Below are 24,871 nucleotides of genomic sequence, written 5' to 3' on the forward strand. Positions count from 1 at the left end.
GGCATTCCTTTCGAAACACCAGTTGACTGTTTTTTTCATTACATCACCCACAATAGGAATTTTTTCCCCATTTTTCAACTCTACGAATCCATCGGTGACAGCATTATCATCGGATTTCTGTGCTGCTAGCACACAGGATACCTGGTGAGTTTGACTCGCTCCGTTACGACATGCGTCTGCTTTGTGCCCAGTCTGACCACACTTGAAACATTTTAATACCGTAGGGCTCGTAAAGTTAGTACGACAGTTACTCGCGCGATGACCCACTCGGTTACACAGGAAACATCGCGGAATACTCTCCGGTGCACGCTCCTTTTGTTCGGGTGCCGAATTTTTCGAATCTTCGGGACACTCCTTCTTGACCTTGGCCAAATTAGTTCCACCTTGCGCTTCCAAGAATTGATCAGCCAATTCAAGCATTCCTTCAAGTGACTCAGCCTTCCTCTCTTTCAAGTACAGCGACAGGCTTGGGTGGCAACTAGTAAGAAATTGTTCTCTAATTAGGAGCTCTCTAAGCTCATCGTACTCCTGCGCTGTCCCTGAAAGTTCAATCCATCTGTCGAAATAATGGCTAAGTCGGGCGGCGTACTGCATAGCCGTCTCCCCATCAGCTGGCCTTCCTGTGCGAAATCTGTCCCGGAATCCTTCCACAGTAAATTTAAATCGCTTCAGCAAAGCAGCTTTCACCTTTGCATAGTTGGCTTCATCGGTCGGCGTCAGCCTGCCGTACACACTGAGCGCTTCACCACTCAAGCAAGTACTCAAAGCAGTTGCCCATTGATGTTCCGGCCAATTCTGGCTCCTTGCAATCGTCTCAAATCGGTGAAGGTACGCGTCAAGGTCGTCCTTCCTTTCGTCAAACGCTACGAGCAGCTTGCTTGGGTTCAAGCGGAAGCCGTGGTCCTCCCATTCGCTGCTCTCAACTCCAGCTTGGACCGGAGTTTCACTTCGCTGTTGCAAACGGAGCCGCTCGAGTTCCATCTCGTGCTGCCGCTGCCGTTCCCTTTCAGCCATCTCCGCTCCTCTTTCTTCTTTCAGCTGTCGCTCCTTTGCTTCTCTTTCTTCTCTCACCCTTTCAGCTGCCAACTTTTTTTTCTCCAGCTCCAACTTCCATTGCTGCTCTCTTTCTTCTCTCGCTCTCTCAGCTGCCAACCTCTCTCTCTCCAACTCAGCTGCTTTTTCTTCCTTGGTTCTCTCAGCTGCCAACCTCTCTCTCTCTCTCTCCAACTCGGCTGCTTTTTCTTCCTTGGCTCTCTCAGCTGCCAACCTCTCTCTCTCCAACTCAGCTTCTTTTTCCGCTTTAGCTCTTTCGACCGCCAACCTTTTTTTTCCAGCTCAGCTGCCTCTTCTTCTTTGGCCCTCTCTTTTTCTTCTTTTTTCTTCTGGGTGACCCACTTCCGTAGTTTGACGCCAGAAAGACCCATCTTCTCACCAAGAGCAACTAACTTTTCGAGATCCATTGTATCTCGCAAATAAGACCTTGCCGCGTGCAAAAAGTATCTGCCTAAATCAGTCTATCGGAACACTCCCCTGCACTCGTTAACGAGAACACTGAACAACACACAAAATCGTTCCGATAGCACTATCAACAACTCGAGGCTCTTTCTTACTACTTTGGACACACTGCGCACCAAAAGGTCTTGTGTCGCGGACGCCAGATTAATTGTCACACAGGTCCCGTTAATTAGGGAGGCGATCGCCGGGCTAATTCCAAGGGCCAAAGTATCGGCCCCCAGAACCGCACCACGAAAGCGTGGACAATTTAGAAGTGGTCCTTTTTGGCGCGCCAGCGGACGCCGGCTGTGGCCCAAAGAAGTCAGAGCCGTGAGTTGATAAACAAAAAAAAATTATATTCTCATTAATGGCAGATCAAAAACAATACACAAGTATGCACACTCCACAATAGTTGAATACAATATGTCACCAATCAAACAACGTACTACACAGGACAATCAGCCACACTCGAAACAACGGACACAGACAGCAATACGCACTACAATGCAGTCGCATGCATTGAACAACCAAGACACTTAAAGACGAAAGGGATCGAAAACCTATCCAGTCCAAAGTTCTTGGAACAAATGTCTTGATGATACTCTTCCGAGAATCACTCACTCAAAGTCCAGCGTGGTTGTCGTCCGTCGCCCCTTGAAGTTTCTCTTCCAGGAAACCTCCCCGAAGTTTCTCTTCCAGGAAACCTCGCGTCTTCAATCGGCCACTCTCCAAGCTTCAAACTTCTTCGCCGGAAACACGTCGGCTTCACACACGCAGCTGTTGCCACGCGTCTTCGCTCGATAGCGGTAGACACACGCTCTTGCCTGTAGCTCGAGCCTTCACCCTCAGGTGGAAATCCTCTTCTTCTCCTGCTTTGTCCCTACGGACAAAACCTTCGCCGACTACACGGCGGAATCCCTACGCGCTCTGGCGCTAACTTCCGTCTTCTCCTGATCTCTCGTCTCCGCTGCTCGGTTAAATACCTTCCGCACGACATTCCAGAAAGTTCTCCTCATTTCGTCGGCGCGCTGCGCAGCGAAGGCTGGGGGATAGCGCAAGACTGTACAAGGGCCGTCCCCGACAGATGACTGATGATGATGATGATGATGATGATGATGATCTCTGTGGTCTTCCCTCTTATACCGGGGGGGGCACCTTTTAGTGTCCTGACCGGAATGAGAAAAAAAAGGAAAGAAAAATCACACCAGGTCCATGAACATCACAATTGTTCACTGTCTCCTTGACCACCACTGTAGAAGCCTTGCTTTGGTTATTGCTGTCGCTGCCAGGGGGTGTACGTTAGTATCGCGGCTGTCGCCTCCCGGTGCGCCGCAGTCTTTCACAAAGCCGAGTGCCTCTGGTAGTGTGGCGCCATCTGTCTGACGGGGACACAGGCATTCGCAGTGAAGCACCAGGTGTTCAATGTTCTCCTCGTCTTTCCCGCATGTCCTGCACTGTACAGCGCCGTCGGCCAACGACGGGTCGAAGTGACGGCGATACACCTGGGTACGGAGCGCTCCAGCACGGGCCTCAAACAGAAGCGCACTGCCGACATTATTGTCGTATGATCATTCGGCGGAGATGGCGGTCTTGTGAGCTCTGCATAGGGCCAGACTGGGTTTCTTCTCCATAGCCGCCTGCCACATCGACGTCTCAGCTTCCTGCACTCTATTCCGTACTCCTACTGCCCATTTCCTCTCACTGTCCTCCTGGACAGGGTCAGTTAAAAGGGAGTACTTGCGGCACAGATTGTGGAGACGCCTGCGCCATGGTGTGTTCATGCCCTTGATAGCGGTGTATCTAAATACACGACGGGCCCACCACTGGTCGTTCATGAGGCGAAGACGTCCTTCGTGGGCCGCCTTGCTCCTTGTCTCGCGTGCCTCGTAACTTGACCATCCGAGGTCGCCTTGTATAGCTTCGACAGCCACACGTCCATGACACGCCAGCGCCAGTCGCCCAACCTCACGTTGACCTCTTTCCAACCACTGGCGTGTTGCTGCAGACAGGCAGATGACGGCGTTGGCGAATGTCAGCACTGGCACATGTACTGCCTTCCACAGTTCGCGCACCAGTACAAACCGGTTGCACCCCCACAGACTCCGCCGTCGCAGCACGTTGGCGGCCCTCACTGAAGCCTGTCGAACGTGCTCTTCTTGCTTGTCATAGATATCTGCGGAGGTTCAAAGGTTGACACCGAGATACCGGTACTGGTTCGATACCGGAATCCTTCCTCCGTCGGGAAGCTGCAGATCAATGGTCTCCATGCCTGAAAACTGCAATATGGCCGATTTTTTGGCATTGAAGTGAAGGCCCAGACTCTTCAGGTGGTCGGCCGCCAGTGTTACCAACCTCTGAAGGTCACTGCTGCGCTCAGCCAGTAATACTAGATCATCCGCGAACACCAAGCCGGGCAGCGTCCATGTCTGCGCCACCCCACCAATCATGAGGCGGAACGCGAAGCCAACTCCCGATTCCACAAGTGCCTACTCGAGTCCCGCCACATATATCATGTATAGCAGCGGAGACAAAGGGCAGCCCTGCCTGAGTCCTCTTGTCACTCTCACAGGCTGTGTTCTGGTGCCTCTGAAGCATGCTACCACCGAGCTATCTGCATAGAGCCGCCGGAGATAGTCTGTCCACGCGCTCGGCATTTGTCGTTGGTCTAACTGGTGGAAAAACTCCTCGTGTGGCACACTATCATAAGCCTTGGCGACATCCAGAAAGCATCCAAGCAGACTCAACCCGGCATAACACGCCCCTTTCCTTCTAGAAATTTCGAGTGCTTGCTCGGCCGCCGATGTGGGGTGAGGTGGTTCGTCGGCGAAGCCACGCTTCCGAGGGGAGAGAGTCGCGCGCCCGGGGAGCCTTGGATGTTTGTTTTCTCTTTTTTTTTGTTCTTTTATCGTTGACCTCGCGGCGTCACTCCGGCGTTTCGTCGCGAGAATTTGGCGGCGCGCCCTTTTTGAGCGCTCGGTTCTGTGACACTGCCCCCACTTTAAGAATATTATCTCATAATGTTCAAAACCACACAAACGAGCGCGAACAGTCCCCACACACTCTCAAAGACTGTAACATAGTCCGTCGCTCATGACACGTCACATTCACAATATATCACTCAATACGATTGGACATTATAATTCCATCTCACACACATGAAATATAACCGCAGGTACATGAGTACAACCATTCATCACACATTCTAAACAATACAAACGTACAAAGTTCTGTCTTTACAACAATTATACAACACTATACATCACAGCACAAACACTTCGACACTTGTGACACAGGATAACACAAAATATGGCACTCAGCACTGCCAAACACATTCTGATTCGACTTCGACACCTATCCGGTGCATTCCGAGCGGCGCTTTCGCCCTTTCTTGCGGTGCTCGCTCGATCTCTTCTTGTGTTTCCACGTTCTTTTTTGGCGAGCCCTTTCCAACGACGATATCTGAGGCGGCGTCTCAGCCATCATTGTCACTTCCAACACTGCTAACGGGTCATGACGCTCAACCGATCCTGCCCGATTATTCACCCGCTTGTTCACGTCCCGACATTTGGCCTGGCTGGCCAACTCCGTCTCCTTTGCACTGTCGGTCGGTTGAGGTCGTGCCGACGTAAGTCCAGTTGCCCGGCCCGTGAACTCATTCGACACGATCATTTTCTCATTCACTGTCTCTTGCGCCGCGGCTTCACCTTGGGCTCTAGTGAGATCCGTCACGGGCTGCTCCTCCACTGTATCTCGCGGTCGCTGGGTTGGCGAGGGCTCTATCTTCGGGTCTTCCCCCAAGCATTCCGGATCATTCGGTCCTCGCGCCCCATCGATGTTTCCGATGACAAGGTCCTACAGGGGGGTCGTCATGCACAGAGCCGTAACCTTCCCGCTGAAGTACGGGGTTTTAACTTCAATTTATGCTTCGGGAAGCATCCGAACCGTACGGTCAATTAGGCAAACCGGTTTCATTTTGCCTGTTAACTCACCTTCCCGTACCAAATTTCTCCGCACGATAACAGTGGAGCTGCCGGTATCTCTTAACACCGTAACCTTTTTGTCCGCAACTTTTCCAGGCAGCGTTGGCATTCCTTTCGAAACACCAGTTGACTGTTTTGTCATTACATCACCCACAATAGGAATTTTTTCCCCATTTTTCAACTCTACGAATCCATCGGTGACAGCATTATCATCAGATTTCTGTGCTGCTAGCACACAGGATACCTGGTGAGTTTGACTCGCTCCGTTACGACATGCGTCTGCTTTGTGCCCAGTCTGACCACACTTGAAACATTTTAATACCGTAGGGCTCGTAATGTTAGTACGACAGTTACTCGCGCGATGACCCACTCGGTTACACAGGAAACATCGCGGAATACTCTCCGGTGCACGCTTCTTTTGTTCGGGTGCCGAATTTTTCGAATCTTCGGGACACTCCTTCTTGACCTTGGCCAAATTAGTTTCACCTTGCGCTTCCAAGAATTGATCAGCCAATTCAAGCATTCCTTCAAGTGACTCAGCCTTCCTCTCTTTCAAGTACAGCGACAGGCTTGGGTGGCAACTAGTAAGAAATTGTTCTCTAATTAGGACCTCTCTAAGCTCATCGTATTCCTGCGCTGTCCCTGAAAGTTCAATCCATCTGTCGAAATAATGGCTAAGTCGGGCGGCGTACTGCATAGCCGTCTCCCCATCAGCTGGCCTTCCTGTCCGAAATCTGTCCCGGAATCCTTCCACAGTAAATTTAAATCGCTTCAGCAAAGCAGCTTTCACCTTTGCATAGTTGGCTGCATCGGTCGGCGTCAGCCTGCCGTACACACTGAGCGCTCCACCACTCAAGCAAGTACTCAAAGCAGTTGCCCATTGATGTTCCGGCCAACTCTGGCTCCTTGCAATCGTCTCAAATCGGTGAAGGTACGCGTCAAGGTCGTCCTTCCTTTCGTCAAACGCTACGAGCAGCTTGCTTGGGTTCAAGCGGAAGCCGTGGTCCTCCCATTCGCTGCTCTCAACTCCAGCTTGGACCGGAGTTTCACTTCGCTGTTGCAAACGGAGCCGCTCGAGTTCCATCTCGTGCTGCCGCTGCCGTTCCCTTTCAGCCATCTCCGCTCCTCTTTCTTCTTTCAGCTGTCGCTCCTTTGCTTCTCTTTCTTCTCTCGCCCTTTCAGCTGCCAACTTTTCTTTCTCCAGCTCCAACTTCAATTGCTGCTCTCTTTCTTCTCTCGCTCTCTCAGCTGCCAACCTCTCTCTCTCCAACTCAGCTGCTTTTTCTTCCTTGGCTCTCTCAGCTGCCAACCTCTCTCTCTCTCCAACTCAGCTGCTTTTTCTTCCTTGGCTCTCTCAGCTGCCAACCTCTCTCTCTCCAACTCAGCTTCTTTTTCCGCTTTAGCTCTTTCGACCGCCAACCTTTTTTTCCAGCTCAGCTGCCTTTTCTTCTTTGGCCCTCTCTTTTTCTTCTTTTTCCTTCTGGGTGACCCACTTCCGTAGTTCGACGCCAGAAAGACCCATCTTCTCACCAAGAGCAACTAACTTTTCGAGATCCATTGTATCTCGCAAATAAGACCTTGCCGCGTGCAAAAAGTATCTGCCTAAATAAGTCTATCGGAACACTCCCCTGCACTCGTTAACGAGAACACTGAACAACACACAAAATCGTTCCGATAGCACTATCGACAACTCGAGGCTCTTTCTTACTACTTTGGACACACTGTGCACCAAAAGGTCCTGTGTCGCGGACGCCAGATTAATTGTCACACAGGTCCCGTTAATTAGGGAGGCGATCGCCGAGCTAATTCCAAGGGCCAAAGTATCGGCCCCCCGAACCGCACCACGAAAGCGTGGACAATTTAGAAGTGGTCCTTTTTGGCGCGCCAGCGGACGCCGGCTGTGGCCCAAAGAAGAAGGCAGAGCCGAGAGTTGATAAACAAAACAGAATTATATTCTCAATAATGGCAGATCAAAAACAATACACAAGTATGCACTCTCCACAATAGTTGAATACAATATGTCACTAATCAAACAACGTACTACACAGGACAATCAGCCACACTCGAAACAACGGACACAGACAGCAATACGCACTACAATGCAGTCGCATGCATTGAACAACCAAGACACTTAAAGACGAAAGGGATAGAAAACCTATCCAGTCCAAAGTTCTTGGAACAAATGTCTGGATGATACTCTTCCGAGAATCACTCACTCAAAGTCCAGCGTGGTTGTCGTCCGTCGCCCCTTGAAGTTTCTCTTCCAGGAAACCTCGCCGAAGTTTCTCTTCCAGGAAACCTCGCGTCTTCAATCGGCCACTCTCCAAGCTTCAAACTTCTTCGCCGGAAACACGCCGGCTTCACACACGCAGCTGTTGCCACGCGTCTTCGCTCGATAGCGGTAGACACACGCTCCTGCCTGTAGCTCGAGCCTTCACCCCTCAGGTGGAAATCCTCTTCTTCTCCTGCTTTGTCCCTACGGACAAAACCTTCGCCGACTACACGGCGGAATCCCTACGCACTCTGGCGCTAACTTCCGTCTTCTCCTGATCTCTCGTCTCTGCTGCTCGGTTAAATACCTTCCGCACGACATTCCAGAAAGTTCTCCTGATTTCGTCGGCGCGATGCGCAGCGAAGGCTGGGGGATAGCGCGAGACTGTACGAGGGCCGTCCCCGACAGATGACTCAACCCGGCATAACACGCCCCTTTCCTTCTAGAAATTTCGAGTGCTTGCTCGGCCGCCGATGTGGGGTGAGGAGGTTCGTCGGCGAAGCCACGCTTCCGAGGGGAGAGAGTCGCGCGCCCGGGGAGCCTTGGATGTTTGTTTTCTCTTTTTTTGTTCTTTTATCGTTGACCTCGCGGCGTCACTCCAGCGTTTCGTCGCGAGAATTTGGCGGCGCGCCCGTTTTGAGCGCTCGTTCTGTGACAATCCGCGAAGAGCGAATTGGTCGATACGCGTTTCCTGCAGGAGAATGACGGCCGGTCGTTGGGTCATAGAGCCAATGAATTGTTGTAACGTTTCTCTCCGCGTACGGGGGGTACTTGCGTTCCATTGCCAAATTGTGAATGATTGTGACGACGCCATTTTAAGGTCTAGGTATTAGCCCAGCACGCCTACTGCGTGCCAGGTCCTCCTCCAACACCTTAGTCCTCGCGTCCATTTGTGCTGGCCATGCAGCCAACTCGATAAGTTGTTTCTGCATGCTCTCTAGTTTAGCGTTGAAAGCGCTATACTCGGCCGTGGTCTCTGCGCGGTACTGCTCTAGTATCGCATATATATTGGCTGTAAACCGGTCGAATTCGGATTACTCTTCGGCCTGGAGCGTCGGGCCTGCCCGTTTCTTAGCGCCGCGTATCGAGACGGGGCCACTGATAATGCTACCCTCGCGCGATTCGGGGGCCTGTTGTTTTGCTAGCTCTTCTTTAAGCGATTGGATTTCTTTAGCCTGCTCCGCATACATGCGTTTTAACTGCGCTAGTTCTGGGTCAGGTTGCTCTGGCGAGTGTCCCTGATGCTTCGCTGAGTGGGCCTCACCTTTGCATGCCACCTTGTCGGCCCAGGTAGGCTGGTCAGTGGGAGTAGGATTTCGTGGGCCTAGAGGAGGTCCTTGCAGTTCGGTGGTCTTGGCAGGAACCGGGCTAGTTGCTGGGGTGGGTGTTTGCTGCTGGGCTTGCTTTCGTCGGCGACGGCGCTGACGACGACGGCGCACCAGGTAAGGCAGCTGGTAGCGATGTCGGCATTCGCGGTCGCCCGTGCGGTATGCTTCGCCGCATAAGGCACACACTGGTTGGTTGCACACGTGTGGGTTGTCCGTTGGTAAGTGACCGCAGTGGTCGCAGACCTTGGTTGAAGGAGTGGGGCACACGTCTTGGCGATGGCCCACTTGGCCGCAGGTACGGCAGGTGTCTATTTGGCGCTTGTACAACGTGCAGCGGCAAATGACCTGGCCGCAGTAGACGTAGTTGGGCACTTTGAGCTCGTTGAAGATCAGAATCACAGTTTCAGTGTTCTTGATGCGACGCGCTCCCAGTAGGCTTGAGTTGCGCGGTTGGATTAGCATGCGGTTGAGTGCGGCGTCGTCAAAGTCAGTGTAGACGCCGCGAGTCACGCCTCGGCTCGTGATACCGGCAGGTGAGAGGTAGGCCGTGACCGGGTGTCTCTGGTCGGTGAAAATTATCTCGGTTACTCGACTGTGCGCTGCTGCATTAGTAGCACTGGGCGTACTGACGACAAAAATGTTTTGCTTCGAGTTCGGACAAACAATGTCCTCCTCCGTTACCGATGGCGCTAGCTGAGCTGCCATGGTTAGTGCGGTGAGAATCCTGTGCGGGCTGCAGGCTTGCACGTTGAGGCCGCCTCCCGGTCGCACGATGACTCGATTGTGACTACGTGGCATCGCCGGCAGTCGGCTCGCAGCTGCGACGCGTTGTAGAGTAGCGTTATGCATCGCTGTCGCGCCTCGTTGCGTTCTTGACTGGCGGGCTGCGTGTGACTTCGCGCGCGATTCTCGCCGTCTTTTTAGAACGGAGAACCATCCGTTTACTTGTAATTCCTCAGGGGTGACGTCGTCCCCTTCCATGGCAATCTGCTGCGGCATCTCGCAGCTGGCGTGCGAGCGCCGTAGGCGGGGAGGCTCGCCTAACCTCGCCTAGGCTTAGCTCGCCGGTGCAGCGAAAAGGCATCTAAAATGATGAAAAACGAGCCCACCTTGATGAACCAGGTGTCGAAATGTACAAGTGAACTTCACGGAAGAGGGTCCACGCAGCTCAGGAAGATTCGAGGCCGTTTACCGGTCAGAATTGGCATTCGCAGTGGAGCGCGATGAGTGTGCGTCCGCACACCAGTCTGAGAGACGCTAGCTCCCATTTTCGAAAGAAGTATGATTCCTTAGTGCGCAGGGAGCAGTAGCTTGCCACGATTGGGAATTCACTGAGCCAAATGTGGGTGCATTCCAAAGTTTGATGAATGCCGAGTAATGGCAAGATATAGGGACAAGAAGGCACGTGGAATAATGAAGCGTTTTTTTTTTATTCACAAAGCAGGAACTGAGTGTGTATAAGAGCCCCGTCCGTCAATATGTTGGACAATGAATACCAGTATCTTTTCAATTAAATCTTTGTAGCGGGAGTGAGAGTAGAGACGTGAGACGGCGTCGAAGGCGGCCGGCGGGGCCGTGCTGATCTCGCCACTTTATTGCACGCCTGAAGAGGAGCCGCGGTGGCTGTCCACGTCCGACGCGCCAGGTGCGTGAGCTCGTTCTTCTCCTCGCGCAGCTCGAGCTTGCATCAGCTGCGCGAGAGGCGCGCCGCCGTGATCAAGAAATAATGGCGATGATGATGGTACTACAGGGCTCCCCCCCCCCTAGCGCTTTGCGCGATTCGAAGGCATATGAAAAAAAGAAAGAAATAGTGACAAAAGCTATATACATGAACGACAATCCATAAAGTGTTCATTTGGAAAGTCAAGGTTGTCAACGTTGATGGGCCATCGGTAAACAGCGGTCTCTGGCGGGCTACACTGGGAATGGCGCAGCGGACGAGGGTGGCCAGGCAGGCACGCTGTTGGAAGGAGCGGGCGAGGGTCGTGATCAAGGGACACCCTTGTCGACAGCGAGCACCAACAACAAGGTGAAAAATGGCCAAGGGCCGAGAACACACATGGGCCGCCCCGGCGCGGCCGATTGTCGCGCGCACTCGGACACTGATGCTCAAAAAATGAACTGCAGCATGAGCGCAGCACGGCCAGTTCAGAGGGTCCAGCGTTACCTCCACGTTGGAGCTGGTGGGGACGACGACAGGGAGTGCGGTCAACCCTGGCAGTGCGCCCACCGTGCCGGTACCGTCGCTTCCGGTGGCACATCACCGGGCGCGGCGGCCGCCTGGTCGGCCGAGCAGGGTGCAGATAAGTCTGAAACGGCGCGCTCTGGACCGGCGAAGTGCGACATGGTTTACTGTGACAACGAGCCGGCCCAGGGGGCACTGACAGACCGCTTTCCCCGACCTCTGACGACGCGCGACGCGTAGGCGTACGCCGATGAGTCGTCGCGCTGTTCGAGCCAAACCCGACGTCCGGTGATGCGAGACCGAGCAGCGGGCATGCGGCGTCACAGCCGTCATGGGCCGTCGACGGCACCGAAATGTTCGAGCACGCGCACGCAGTGGCAGGCGGATGGCCCAACTGCGCATCCGTTGGGGCACGCACGGTGTGCTCCACCCGCGGTGAGCCAGGCGTGCGGCCCTCGGGACCCCCTGACATCGCCACAGCATCACGTACGTCCAGCCGTGCATGCCCAGGGGCCCGGACCCCCGCAGGACACATCGAGGATGATGTCGGTAGCCGCCGGCAGTCCACGAGGCCTTGAGCAGCAGGCACCGGTGTGCAGGGGAAACTGATGGCGTGGAGTGTCACAGCGGGCTCTGGGTCCACAGTGCGAGTGGTGCCGCAGGCCTCCACAGGCGCCGGGACAGGCGGGGAGTCTGCAGGAAGGTCAGCTGGCCCAGCCGAGGTCGTCATGGAGTCTGGTGGGGCCACGGTGTCACGTGCCGTCGCTTTCGTGGAAAACGTGCAGCTGGCAGGTACGTGTGATGAAGCTCCGCACGGGGGCTCTGAGGGAATGTACCTCTCGGAGGGAAGGTCAGTCGCAGTGGGGGAGTCTTCTACCTCGCGGTCGTGATCAGGTGCTGGAGTGGATGTTTCTGCGACCGGATCAGGTGTAGAAGTAGTCGAAGCCGGGGTACCGAGGTAGCGGTCAATGGAGAGCTGCGGACCGGTTCGTACCTTGCTCTCCGACGCCGGGGAAACCGGCCTAGTGCGGGTAAACGGAAGCGGACGGTATGTGTTGCCGCTGCGGGCGAGCACCGCAGTGCAGAGGGCATCTTAAGGCTGCGGGCTGGTGCTTGAAGTGGCAGCGAGATGGCGCAACTCTACCGGAAGGGCGTCGAGAAGAATGGCGTGCATCAGCAGCTGGTCCGTGATGCCATTCACCGCAAGAACGGCGTCGAGCTGCATAAACCATACCTTGGGGTAGGTCGATTGGAACGGCGGCACTGGCGGGCAGAGTTGCGGGAACATGGCAGCGGGCCGTTCGGCGAAGGGCGTGTTCTCCGGGTCACCATTGTAGCGGGAGTGAGAGTAGAGACGTGAGACGGCGTCGAAGGCGGCCGGCGGGGCCGTGCTGATCTCGCCACTTTATTGCACGCCTGAAGAGGAGCCGCGGTGGCTGTCCACGTCCGACGCGCCAGGTGCGTGAGCTCGTTCTTCTCCTCGCGCAGCTCGAGCTTGCATCAGCTGCGCGAGAGGCGCGGCGCCGTGATCAAGAAATGATGGCGATGATGATGGTACTACATCTTCATTTCAAGATACGAATGAGATGTTCTGGCGTATGTGTTATCATTTCTTCCTTTTGTGTGTGTGTGTGTGTGTGTGTTTGTGTGTGTGTGTGTGTGTGCGTGTGCGTGTGCGTGCGTGCGTGCGTGTGTGTGTGTGTGTGTGTGTGTGTGTGTGTGTGTGTGTGTGTGTGTGTGTGTGTGTGTGTGTGTGTGTGTGTGTGTGTGTGTGTGTGTGTGTGTGTGTGTGTCCTCTCCCCGCCCTCTTGACTGTGTACAAAGCCGCCATCTCTGCAATGAAACGGTCGTAAGCGCGCGCTCTGTCCTATCCGTCTTCCTTCTGAAACGTTCCCTGCGCACTAAGAAAGTATATCTCTTTCAAAAATGCAATACCAACCAGCACTAGTATAGCCGCTCTTTTGAAATGATCAGTCACCTCGATAAAACATTAGTGTTCCATTATGGTTTCGGTTCGGTTATCGGACTTGCTGGGTGGCGCCTCACTCGGCAACGTGAATTCACGCACCGTGAGTGCACTCCTGAGGCGCTTCGTAAATGAAGTGTTAAAGTGTTTCAAAAGTGGATGACGAGCTCTCGTGTCGAGCAAACGTTCTTCTTCGCGCTCTGCGCCAAGCCCGCCGTGTAGAGGCTAGCTGGCGCACCCGCCGACCGCGATACCACAATAAGATTGTCATTATAAGAAACGTGTAATATTCGACAAGCCCACGACCGAGAGAGCATAATTTATTGAAAAAAAGCATACAAATGCGCACGCAACTAAGACACCTTTGAGTGACGCATTTACACACGTTTGCCATTGCCGAGTTTTTCGCGCACGACGTGCTCATCGAAATCTCCTAGTTATTTAAGCTATTTTTAACAGCTGGGCTATACCACAAACTTACAACAGCTGTGTTTGCGTTTCTTTTTGAATATGATCAGCCGAAGAGACAACGACAACGTTCTCACACGCGCGTGCCTGCGACACGAAGAGACAACGGTTAAATTTTTATCTCCCCAAATCAGGATTTTCATTAACTAACCTATGTGCAGTTTGCAATGAACCGGAAACAATAGATCACTTTCTTCTCACATGCCGCCGCTTCGCCTCGCTGCGCCGAGTAATTCTTGAAAGACCGATTGGTGTGCTCGGATTGCCAGTCAATACATACACCCTATCATCGTTTGGAGCCAGTCAGTTGGGTGTGGGCCGCAGTGCTATTCTGTCAGCGCTACATAAATTCATTCGAGCAACCGGAAGGATACGCTGCTAGTGGTACTGCCAGATATATCCAATTATTTGTCCCCCTTCCTCATTCTTGTTAAAATGTTTTATATACTCTGGTTTATCGAATTCCTTTGCACTTTTTCACATTTTTTTCAAAGTAATATTATTATTGCTCTTATCTAATTTCTATCTTTTTTTAGCAAGCTTTGTACAAAAAAAAATATCTATTAAAAGGTACAGTGTGGCCAATCCTCCTTGTGGGTATGAGCCAAGATCTCCTAGGTGACAAGACAAGACAAGACAAGACAACGACAACGACAACGTTCTCACGCGCGCGTGCCTGCGGCACGAGACGAGAGGAAGAACAAGAACGACGTGGTTGGCCTCCGCCATCGAGTATACGCATCCTTCAAGCCGCAATGAAGATAACATCGCCTCCAGGCGCAACGCCAAGGGTGAGTAGAGATGTTAACGAAGCCAATGAGGCTTTCGAACAAGAGCTGTGTGTAGTGTCGGCGGGCGGCAGCCTACGACCCTTGCGTAGACACTGCAGCGAGACGCGACGGGTACCTGCAGCAGCCCACGACATGTAAGCACTGAGACCCACCCTATACTCTCCGAACCCCTCACGACGACTCGACCGACCTGCGGCCGTTCATTAACGCAACACACATCAGAAAACGCGTACACACGTGATTGGCAGTAGTGAATCACGTGTACCGCTCAATAACGGCAACTGTAGAAAGACACACAACTGAAAGGCACACAGCGCCGATACCCTTCACGGATGGCGCCACATATATCACGCTGTAGAAGCTTTAAGTATAGTGCCTAAGCACTATACGAAAAGTACCGAGACCCTAATACGAGGAAAACTCTTTTGCAAGACGGCAGGTTTTGGACCACCAGGGGCTGGTTTTATTTTTTACATGCACGTAAGTTTAAGCACATGAACATTTAATTTTTGTTTACATAGTATGCGTATACTTGTACCTCTTTATGAAGGCATCGAAACATACTCCCTATAAACGTGCAAATGTCCATTTCACAATGGTGGTGTCAAACATTTATTTCATTACGTCCGTGCTCGCTGTATTGGCGTTAGAAATGTCGTTCGTTCACAGTATTAGGTATAAATTACATGAACTAATTTAACGCAAAAAGTGTTGTTTTGCCAGGCTCCGCAAGGAATACTGCCGAAACCCTCAAGCACGCGTCATTTCTGCCATTTTCCCGACGGAAATGAGGTAGTCTATTCCTTGTGGACCCCACTTCCGTTACGGAAATGACGTCAATAAAAGGAAAAGTGGCAGTTAGCTCGATAAAAAAAGTTACCCAACCTGTAAATCAAACCTCATGATGCATGAGTTTGTTTTTTTTGTTTTTTATAATCACCGAGCTTCCTTGCACACTGCAATAGAGGACCCAACGCCCCTAGACCCTAACTTTGGTACAACTCTACAGTATTGAAGGGACAATAGAAAACTGTATCCGGCAGTGCATAAGAACCTCACAGGAATGGAATTGGTGGCATTACGCAGAATCCAAACAAACACATACACGAACTTACACAAGCTATACATGTATTCGACGCCAGAGCATACAGGGGTAACATGTCCGTGGTGTGGGGCCACACCAACTCTGTTGCACATCACGTGGGAGTGTACGCATCACAATAAAGAACACCACAACATGAACAACGCAGAGGAACAATGGGAGGCACTGCTGTCCAGCTCGGTCATTGCTGATCAGCGCTCGCTGGTCCAACGGGTAGAGATGATGGCTAGGGCCAGCGGAGCCCTGGAATAGGGGCCCGACCATTCGGAATGCTCCGCGTTATGCGCAAATAAAGTTCTCTCTCTCTCTCTCTTTGACAGTCTCCCGGTTGGTCTCAAGACGTGGCGCCCGTCCCTTACTCCAAGCGCCTGGTGTGCGCGGTCGTGTTCGCCATCGCCGCAGGTCTCGTGGTGTCCGTGGTGGCCCTCTTCTACGTTTTCGAGATGGTCACGCAGATCTCCACGAAGAACGGTGACGGCGACCGCTCGGGAGAACGCGTGAGCCTCTCGTGTCACACCGACGGCTGCTCCCGGTTCGAGGCGCTGCTCGCGGGCACCCTCAACACCAGCGTCGACCCGTGCCACGACTTCAAGGCGTACGTCAGCTCGCGCTGGCTGCGCGACCCATCCAGCGAGCCGGACTACCAATGGCGTTACAAGTGGGACGTCAAGTACGCCTGGATGCGCATGATGGCCGACGAGATACGACTGCTTTCCGACACGTCGACACTGGAACGACTGATGGCCGACTCCTTCGGAGCATGCGCACACAGGTCGGTTGCCTACGTCATTCTAGTTTAAGGCGGCAGCGTAATCAAGACGCTGGCATTGTGGCTCATAAGACGGCTGGCGTCTGCTACAAAAACCCACGCGACGTGAGCCAGTTCGATTACAGAATCGGATGAAAACGAGGGCTCGAATCTTTATCGAACACAGGTGTTCTGCGTGGCAGTCAAGCACTCTACCGGAGAGCCACACATATTAATTTATTGCCTGCTTATTAAACGTAATGAAACTCAGTATAAGAATACAGTGCGATTTCACATTTTAGAGTGTTGTTAATGTCAGTCACTTGATTGCAGGGCTCGAACACACGTCGCACATCACTTTGCTCAGCAGCCACTGCACTTTCATGATCACATCTTCGTTGCACGGGTCAATAACGGGATAACGGTAGTTTTTAACTATTATGCCTCCATGCGCGAGCATCTTCTTTACTACGCTCATGTTCTTGAAAGTCATCGCACCCACATGATTCATCCTACACGTCCTTAACGCAACCATTTCGGGCGGCAATCGGAGGCTTGCCAGAGTCAGTGTCACAAAATATTCCACCCGATATGGCCAGCCTTCTAAGTCAGCATACAATAACATCACATTTTTAAAACAATACGTCCGTGTAGGAAGGCTCACCAATACAATTTCAACGTCCTCGTTATCTTCAAAAGAACTGTTTCCACAACTTAAACGGGCCACTATCACCACTTCACTGGACCTTGCCAACGCACGTCCGTTCGCGTCAGTGGCCGGAAATGGCATCCACAAGCGCTTCAGAAAAAAAAGTGTTATTCATGTCGTCATGACGGGCGAGAAATCACGTTAACGGGTTTAATACTGATCAGCCGAAGATTACTCGAGTACAAATATCTACCAGTCAAACTACGTCAAAACCACCATACGGCGAAGCAGCAAAAGCACGAGAGTATGCGAGAGTAGACAAATACAGCTTAGTCTCACGACAACTATCATTATTAGAATTTATTATCATCAACCTATTGATGAAACATGTAACCATCGTGATCATCATCATCTCGATATATCGATTTGTTTATTAACTCCCCCCTCTGCTACATGACTTGCGAAACGCCTTCTACTATATGACTATATGGTGACGGCAAAAGGAAGACTATGAAACCTCTTATAGCTGTGAAAATTATCGGCTATATTGTTGACTTAACTGTGCGTAGCAGGTGTAACGTTGGCTAATTCATAGGTAATGTTATCTACCATAGTAATGTTGCAATATTGTGATTATTGATCTTTACTCTTACAAAAATGGCAGCATAACCACGGAGTGAATCATGGAGAGTGGAGCGAAGCATTCATCCGTCTATTCGTTCTTGCTTCCGTCGGTCCATGCGTCCACCTGTGTGACCGTCCATGCGTCCATCCGCCCGTCCGTCTACCCGTCCGTGCGTGCGTCCGTCCCTGCGTTCGTCCATGCATCCACTCCGGCGTCCGTTCATGCGTCCATCCATGCATCTCTCTGTTTGCCCGTTCCTCCGTCTATTCAACACTCCAAGTACCACCATCTCGCATCTTTTCATCATATATTCCCCATATAGAAGCACCGCCATCCAGCGGACATTTGAAGGACTAAACGAGAGGTGGCACACGCACACTTTCTTACGGCTTGCGCTTCGGGTCTACTTCCCACCTTTAACCACATCGAGTTCATGGTATATACTAGTTCACTGCATTCATCGCACTACGGCCTAACGCTCGCTAAACCTATCTAAAACCAAGGAGGTTACACCCAGCGAGTATAAAGTACGTAGCAACCCTTTCTTGTCAGATAGTGCTCAATGCTCATGTATATGGCTGCTAATGGTATCTGAGAGACAGGAGAATTCGGCTTTTACTTTCTTACGGCTTGCGCTTCGTATCTACTTCCCACCCTTAACCACTTAGAGTTTGTGGTATATACTAGTTCATTGTATTCATGGCACTGCGGCTCAACGCTCGCTAAACCTTTCTAAAACTAAGGAGGTTACACCCAGCGAGTATTGCGCAGAAACCCTTTCTTGTCATATAGTGCTCAATGTACATGCCAACTGCTGCTAATGAGGATCGCAGCGTGCGCGTTAACTAAAAGCCGAATGCTCCTGTCTCTCTCCCGCTTAGCAGCCATTAGCATGTACATTGAGCACTATCTTTTGTTGTTCAACAACGCACAGAAGAAATCTCTCACCGGCACCACCTTGGAGGTTAAATCGTTATACTTGTTACACACTACAACAGCTACGAGGGACGATAGGGTGCCGCTATAAGGAGCTTCGCCCCTAAAGAGTGAGTAATCAGTTAGTAAACGCGTGTGTTAATTGTTTCTGGAGTATTTTAATACTTTCGCAGCATACCTTTACTAGCCAGCCGCTAGTACAGCTTGTAACTTTCGTCATTACCAGGGAAGCTTTCTTAGCGTTTTCAACTAAGTACTTATCTAATAAAATCCATGGCTACTAATAATTACACGGTTCGCGATCCCAAAGTATGGGCATATATAGCCTTCAAGTTGCAGCTACAGTGGAAATCTATCAAGTCTTGAAGATTTCCGTGTGCGTTTGCATGCGTGTTCTCGCTTGTGATCTATTTATATGCACCCTCATACCCATATTATCACGTGCTCATATGACCATATGATTTGCTCATATGAGCATCATAATATGCATGATCATAAGTAAATATCATACGAATATATGCGCACCTACAAGAGTATAGTTACATAAAGTAGTTAGCAGCCAATATTTTTGCACGAGGACAATACAACTTCGTTTTTTATTCTATACTTACGTAATAGAATTATCTTGATATGGCAGTGCACATGCACATATAAAAAATAAATGTACACCTCTACTTTCGTGGTTACTAACAATTTAGTAATGGACTAACCACTCGATTCCGCACCATTCACTAACTATGTAGTAAATTTCGCTAATCTGCAGTTCACTAGCTTAACTTACTAAGAGGCTGGTGCTTGACGTGACAAGTGAACGGTCAGTATTTAGTTAGTGAATATGCTGACCTTTTAGGTGCGATGCATCTCTTGCTCGGGTCTATGTCCCACGGCGTCCACGCTCACATTACGCATGCACAACTATCTTCCTTCCCTCACTCCAACAGCTGTGCGTTACTCTCTCCCCTTCTCTGCGCTCCCCCTCTCCCCTCGCAACGCCGATGCAGGGACCGTCTGCAAACCCCCCCTCCCCCTAAAGGCATTCCTCACCGCGGCGTTTACACAGTCAAACCGCATGCGCGTCTCCTCTCCTTCTCCCCTCTCCTACACTCCCCCTCTCTCGCCTCACAACGCCGACGCAGGCATTGTTCCCTAGCGAGTTTCTTGATTGAACAAACCGACCGATCGCACTGCACAAACGTTTACTCGCCGCGCTGCATATACAGGCACTGGATCTTGACCTCCAAAGCATGTAGTTTCCTAAAAGGAGACTGTGATCATGTGATTCCTATGTTATTCTATTAAGAGAAAAAAGAGAAACGTGAGCCCCGTAAATGTCTGCATCAGAGTTCGATACCTCAACAGCAGCTCACGAGGGCTGGGGGCAAGGAGGGATTAAAAGGATATGATTAAAAGGTAGATATAGGCAGGAGAAAGCGAGGCGCAGGGGCAGCAAACGATAAAAATGACGGAAGTAAAGAGGAGATAGGAAAGACGGACACGGTCGCAGGAGTCCAAGGACGGGGCACCACTCAGCGAGAGCTCATGTCGGCAGCAGGAGATGGCGTCGGGTGAGCCAGCCGGCCAGAGCTGTGCTGTCGTTGGAGATCGCGGGGGCACAACCGCGGTCAGCACGAAATCCAGAGAGCGAGTCCTAAAAGGAGACTCTGGCGCTACGATCGTTAGCGACCATGGGATTCATAGGTAGTACACGGATCTGCCTAGTCTTCGTACTAGCGGGCGGCGAATCGCGCTTGTGTGTATTGCTGTTTCAGATTTGTTTCGAAGGAAAGAGCATACCCTTTTTAATTTCGTGACCTGATTTGAAATGGTAAACCTCAAAGGTTAAGATGGTGAAGCGCAACCGCTTAACATTTGTGGATTTTTGTTTCGTGAGAAAACACCTCCAAGCCAAAAGAACAAACATCGAGCCAGCAGTATACGAAAAGCAGACAAATCTGTGCACTACCCTTCATTACCATCCACGCTGAAGCGCCGTGCGTTGCAGCTCCCATAGACACTAGCGCCAGAGTTCCCTCTATAGTGTGTAATTAGGAAGCTCTATGCTCCAAAGTAGCACCGGTGAAGATTTCTTGTGCGTTGTTGAACAATGAAAATTCGCAGTGTGCGCGTTAACTAAAAGCGGAACGCAGGTTTCTGTGTTCAATTGGAGTCTTCTCTCTCTCACTGCCCATTAGTAGCGATTGACATGTTCCAGTAGGAAACACCGGTCCATCACTGCGTGCTTTGCGCCTCCCCAAGTTTCTCTCCTGCGCAACGCCACAATGAGTGCCAACGTCGCCGCCAGTGTCAGCGTTAGCGCCCGCTGCTTCGCATCTAGACATTGTTCCCCTAAGTGGGGGATGGTGTAAAATTTTTTAAGAGTGTTGATTATCCGCTATTACGAATACCAACATTTTCTGGCAGTCTCTAGCCAACTATTTGCGCTGTCTAACTCTTTTCTTGCGCGAACAGGGCCAGCGAGTGTTTTCTAGCAGTCTCTAGCCAACTATTTGCGCTGTCTAACTCATGTTTTCTTGCGCGAACAGGACCAGCGAGAACGCAGTTGATACGCGCAAGAAGTTCAAGCAGTTGATGCGTGACCTCAGCGTTCCTTGGCCTGAAACTCCGCCCAGGGACGTGGACCCGTTTGAAGCACACCTCAACCTGAGCATCCGCTGGAACATACCGCTCTGGTTCGACGTCAAGATGCTTCCCGCCGACACCTCCAGAGCAAATAAGTTCATTTACATCTACCCGAGTGTGTACGCCAAGTTTTGGAAGGGCGAGTATGACGCCATAACCAGTCAGGGATCGATGCGCCGATACGTGAACCAGTACATTGAGTACTTCTACCACGATTTGACACCAAACTCGAGCGGACAGGCGGCCGACATTTGCCAGGTCGACGCGGTGTTCAACTTCACAAGACACGTCGTCTTTCAGCTAGCTCGCGTGGACGCCAAGAAGCAACCCGTTGCAGTCCTTGGGTTCGGTTCCCTGGCGCGAGCGTTCGGTCTGACGACCGAACGCCTCGTTTCGCTTTTGAACGACTACTTTCGGCCCAAGAACTTGTCCTTCTTCGATCAAGAGGACCAGGCACTCGTGAAGGCGACGAACACGCTGGACGTCGTCCGTCATATCATCACGGAGACGGATGCCTCGACGGTGTTGAGCCACCTGGGCTGGTGGATGCTACAGGTGTACGCGCCCATAGCGGACAACCGCTTCTTCGTTCAGAAATACGGAAGCGTTGAGAAGGCCGAGCTTCTGCGCCCGTTGTTCTGCGAGACCCAGGTCGAGAGTTCTTTCAAGCTCCTACTTCTCGTCACGCACATGGACATCCACTTTCGCAGTCAACAACAGCGAAACATCCATGATCTCCTGACCAGTGTGCGAGAGGCTGCCTTGGCAGAGTACGAAAAATTGCACCTGCCGGCCGACGTCAAGAAACTGCTTACCGGAAAGCTAAGACGCTTGCGTATCAACCTGTGGCCCAGACCGCCATTCTGGTCTGCGGTGCTGCTCCGGCAGATCTACTCGTTCAAGTACGCGAGCAAAAAGACCGTGTTGGACTACTGGATCTCGGAGAGGAGGGGCAACGCGGCGCTCATCGGTAGCAGCGCGTACTTCGAGGACAAGCGGCTGCCGCACGGGAACTCCAAGGACACCTTCTCTTACGACAGCATCTTAGACACCGTCAGCTTGTCGATGGTCGCGGTGCACGAGCCGTTTTATTACACCGAAGACGACGCGTTTGGAGCAATCAACTACGGTGGTCTGGGTGCGAGCTTCGCGATGACCCTCCAGGAAGGTCTGGAGAGCGACCCGGCGTTGCGCACCGCCGTCGCCAGTCCCGCTTCGAGCGGCGCTGCCCACGGAAGCGAGAGCTCACTGTGGGGCGCTGTGATCGGCAACGATACTAAAGGCTCGCCACGGCTGGAACTCGGTCCATTATTTTTGCCGGCATTCCGCGCGTTTCAGTCGAAGATGCGTGGTGCCGGTTCTCTTAACGCGGGCCGATTTTCGCCGGCGAAAGTGTTTTTTGTCAATTTCTGCCACAGCCAGACGCGCGCGCGCGCTAGCTTCGACTGTAACGCTGCACTGCAAGCAGCGTCCGACTTCGTTTCTGCATTTGATTGCGAACGCGGTAGCAACATGAACCCTTGATGTTATACAAGCCCTATAATAAAACTGTTCTGTCTTCCTCTGGCACTTGTGAACATACGCCTTAGGCCGAGATGTGCCGTGTTTTGCTTTCCTGATTTCCGCATATTGATCTTGCATATTTGCCTTAACAAGGAAAAAACCAAATGCAATGTATACTGCACAAAGGCTTTTGCAATGCAAGCCCTATTTTTGCTTGTTACGCCGGTATGAGGCGAAATGCCAAAGCTAAAGTATTATGAAGATAGCGTGAGGGTAATTATGACTAGGTACATGATTCTTTTGACCATTTAAGCTGAGATATTTGAGTTTCTATGTGCTACTTGCAAAATAAAGGTTGATAAGTTCAAAAAGAAAACCATCCATTTTTGTTACGTTTAACCAAATAGTTTTGAATGACCATCTGTTTGTTCAGCAAGTGGACGCGGAGAAAGTATCAACGCGTGACGGAGCGTTAAAGACTTCGTTTTGACGTAATTCCAGCGTCATCGTTCATGTCGGTGTCATTGGTTGCGAGCGAGAAATCATCGTTGTTCGCAAGTGAAAGATCAAGACAGATGCAAAGCAATAAATGATAATTGGGTTCGAGTGAGATATTCACCCAGACCTTCTGCGTGGAAAGCGGGTGTCCTATTGCACAGCCATAATTATGCGAAAAAAAAATATGCGAACCTTAACAAGTAATTTCCTTAACTCATGTAATAATTACTGCGTGGCAGAAGCGTATAGAACCGGGCCAGGCGTCTAAAGATGTGCAATTCGCAACAAGCGGTGTTTTACATTTAAAAGCCCACCCGGTCTGGGACACATTTCATCGTCTCATCAGCGTGAACAACGTAAGCAGCTGCCTATAGTTTTACGTGCTGTCTTAAGACAGCACGTGCTGCCTTAAGACAACACGCGTCTGTAAGACAACAACGGACACGCAAGACAATTCTTCCTTTTGCCGATTAGAAAAAGGAGCAATTATGGCGCAGTGGTTATTTCGCACGTGTATACTTGCAGCAGGCTTTCTATGATAGTTTGAAACGGTCAATGCAACGCACATAGACGTTCTACATAGACGCACCTAGAGAGAAAGCTAGTCTACAGCAGTTATGAAGGCGGTGCACACGGGTCTTGATTTACACTATCGCGCTCTACTCTCGAAGGCGAAGCTCAAGCTTATTCCAAGCTTTCTTTAATTCCCTTCTCTACATATTATCGTGTTATGATCAACTTATAACTTTTTATACCTGAGAATGCTATTAACATTAACAACATTAACATAAAGGCTAACAACAGAAAAACAGGAGGTCCAAGTATACTGCTCTTGCCTTGATGTTCCTAGTACGTTCTAGACAATCCGATGTTGTTTTTGTTTTATTTTTTTGCGCAAACGCTGCAGTTAAATCGACCAAACTGAAGCGTAGCTGGCGCACCCACTTCGTCATCATTACAACCACCAACATCGCCACATGGCTACGTTTCGGCCGATCGTGTCCATGGACAGCAGGCGCGTAGACCAACCATTCATTGTCAGCCTTCCTAGTCAAAAGATCTTCAATCTCTGGGGGATTACACAAAATAGTGCGACTTAAAATTACAATTATTCATAATTAACTTTACATTAAAAAATCATCTTAAACTTAATTTAGCTCTTACTCATAAATCCTAAATCCAGTATGTATGATCCGCCCGACTCATGGCCGATCCACCAGAGTGGGTAGGTGCTAATGATCCAAGGAGCTTCATCATCATCATAATCTTCATCATCATCATCATTGTCTGCTAACCGAAGAACTCAACCAATCCAGCATTTCTCCATCGAAAAACAGACGTGATGTAAAAGAAAACGAACAGCGTATGCTGTAGCCGACATGACAAAATGATGCGAACGATTTTTCATCGAAGAGAAGACCCCTTGCATATAGCAAAACGAACGTTATGCCACTTTCATCCCTTCAATATATTGGGATGTGTACTACCGAATTTCATTTTGTGACCACCGCGCTGCCGTCAATGATCAGGTAACATGCGTCTTATGCACGAGAAACACTGGGATCATTCAGTGTATGCCGCTTTATTCACTCAGTGTAGCGAATAATAATAATTTATAAATTAGCTATAGTAATATTCGCTAACCTTTCATATTTTATTTCGTAGTGAAGGAGCTCTGAATTTCTA

The sequence above is a fragment of the Rhipicephalus microplus genome, chromosome 6 (assembly GCF_043290135.1).
Source record: "Rhipicephalus microplus isolate Deutch F79 chromosome 6, USDA_Rmic, whole genome shotgun sequence".
Lineage (NCBI taxonomy): Eukaryota > Metazoa > Arthropoda > Arachnida > Ixodida > Ixodidae > Rhipicephalus > Rhipicephalus microplus.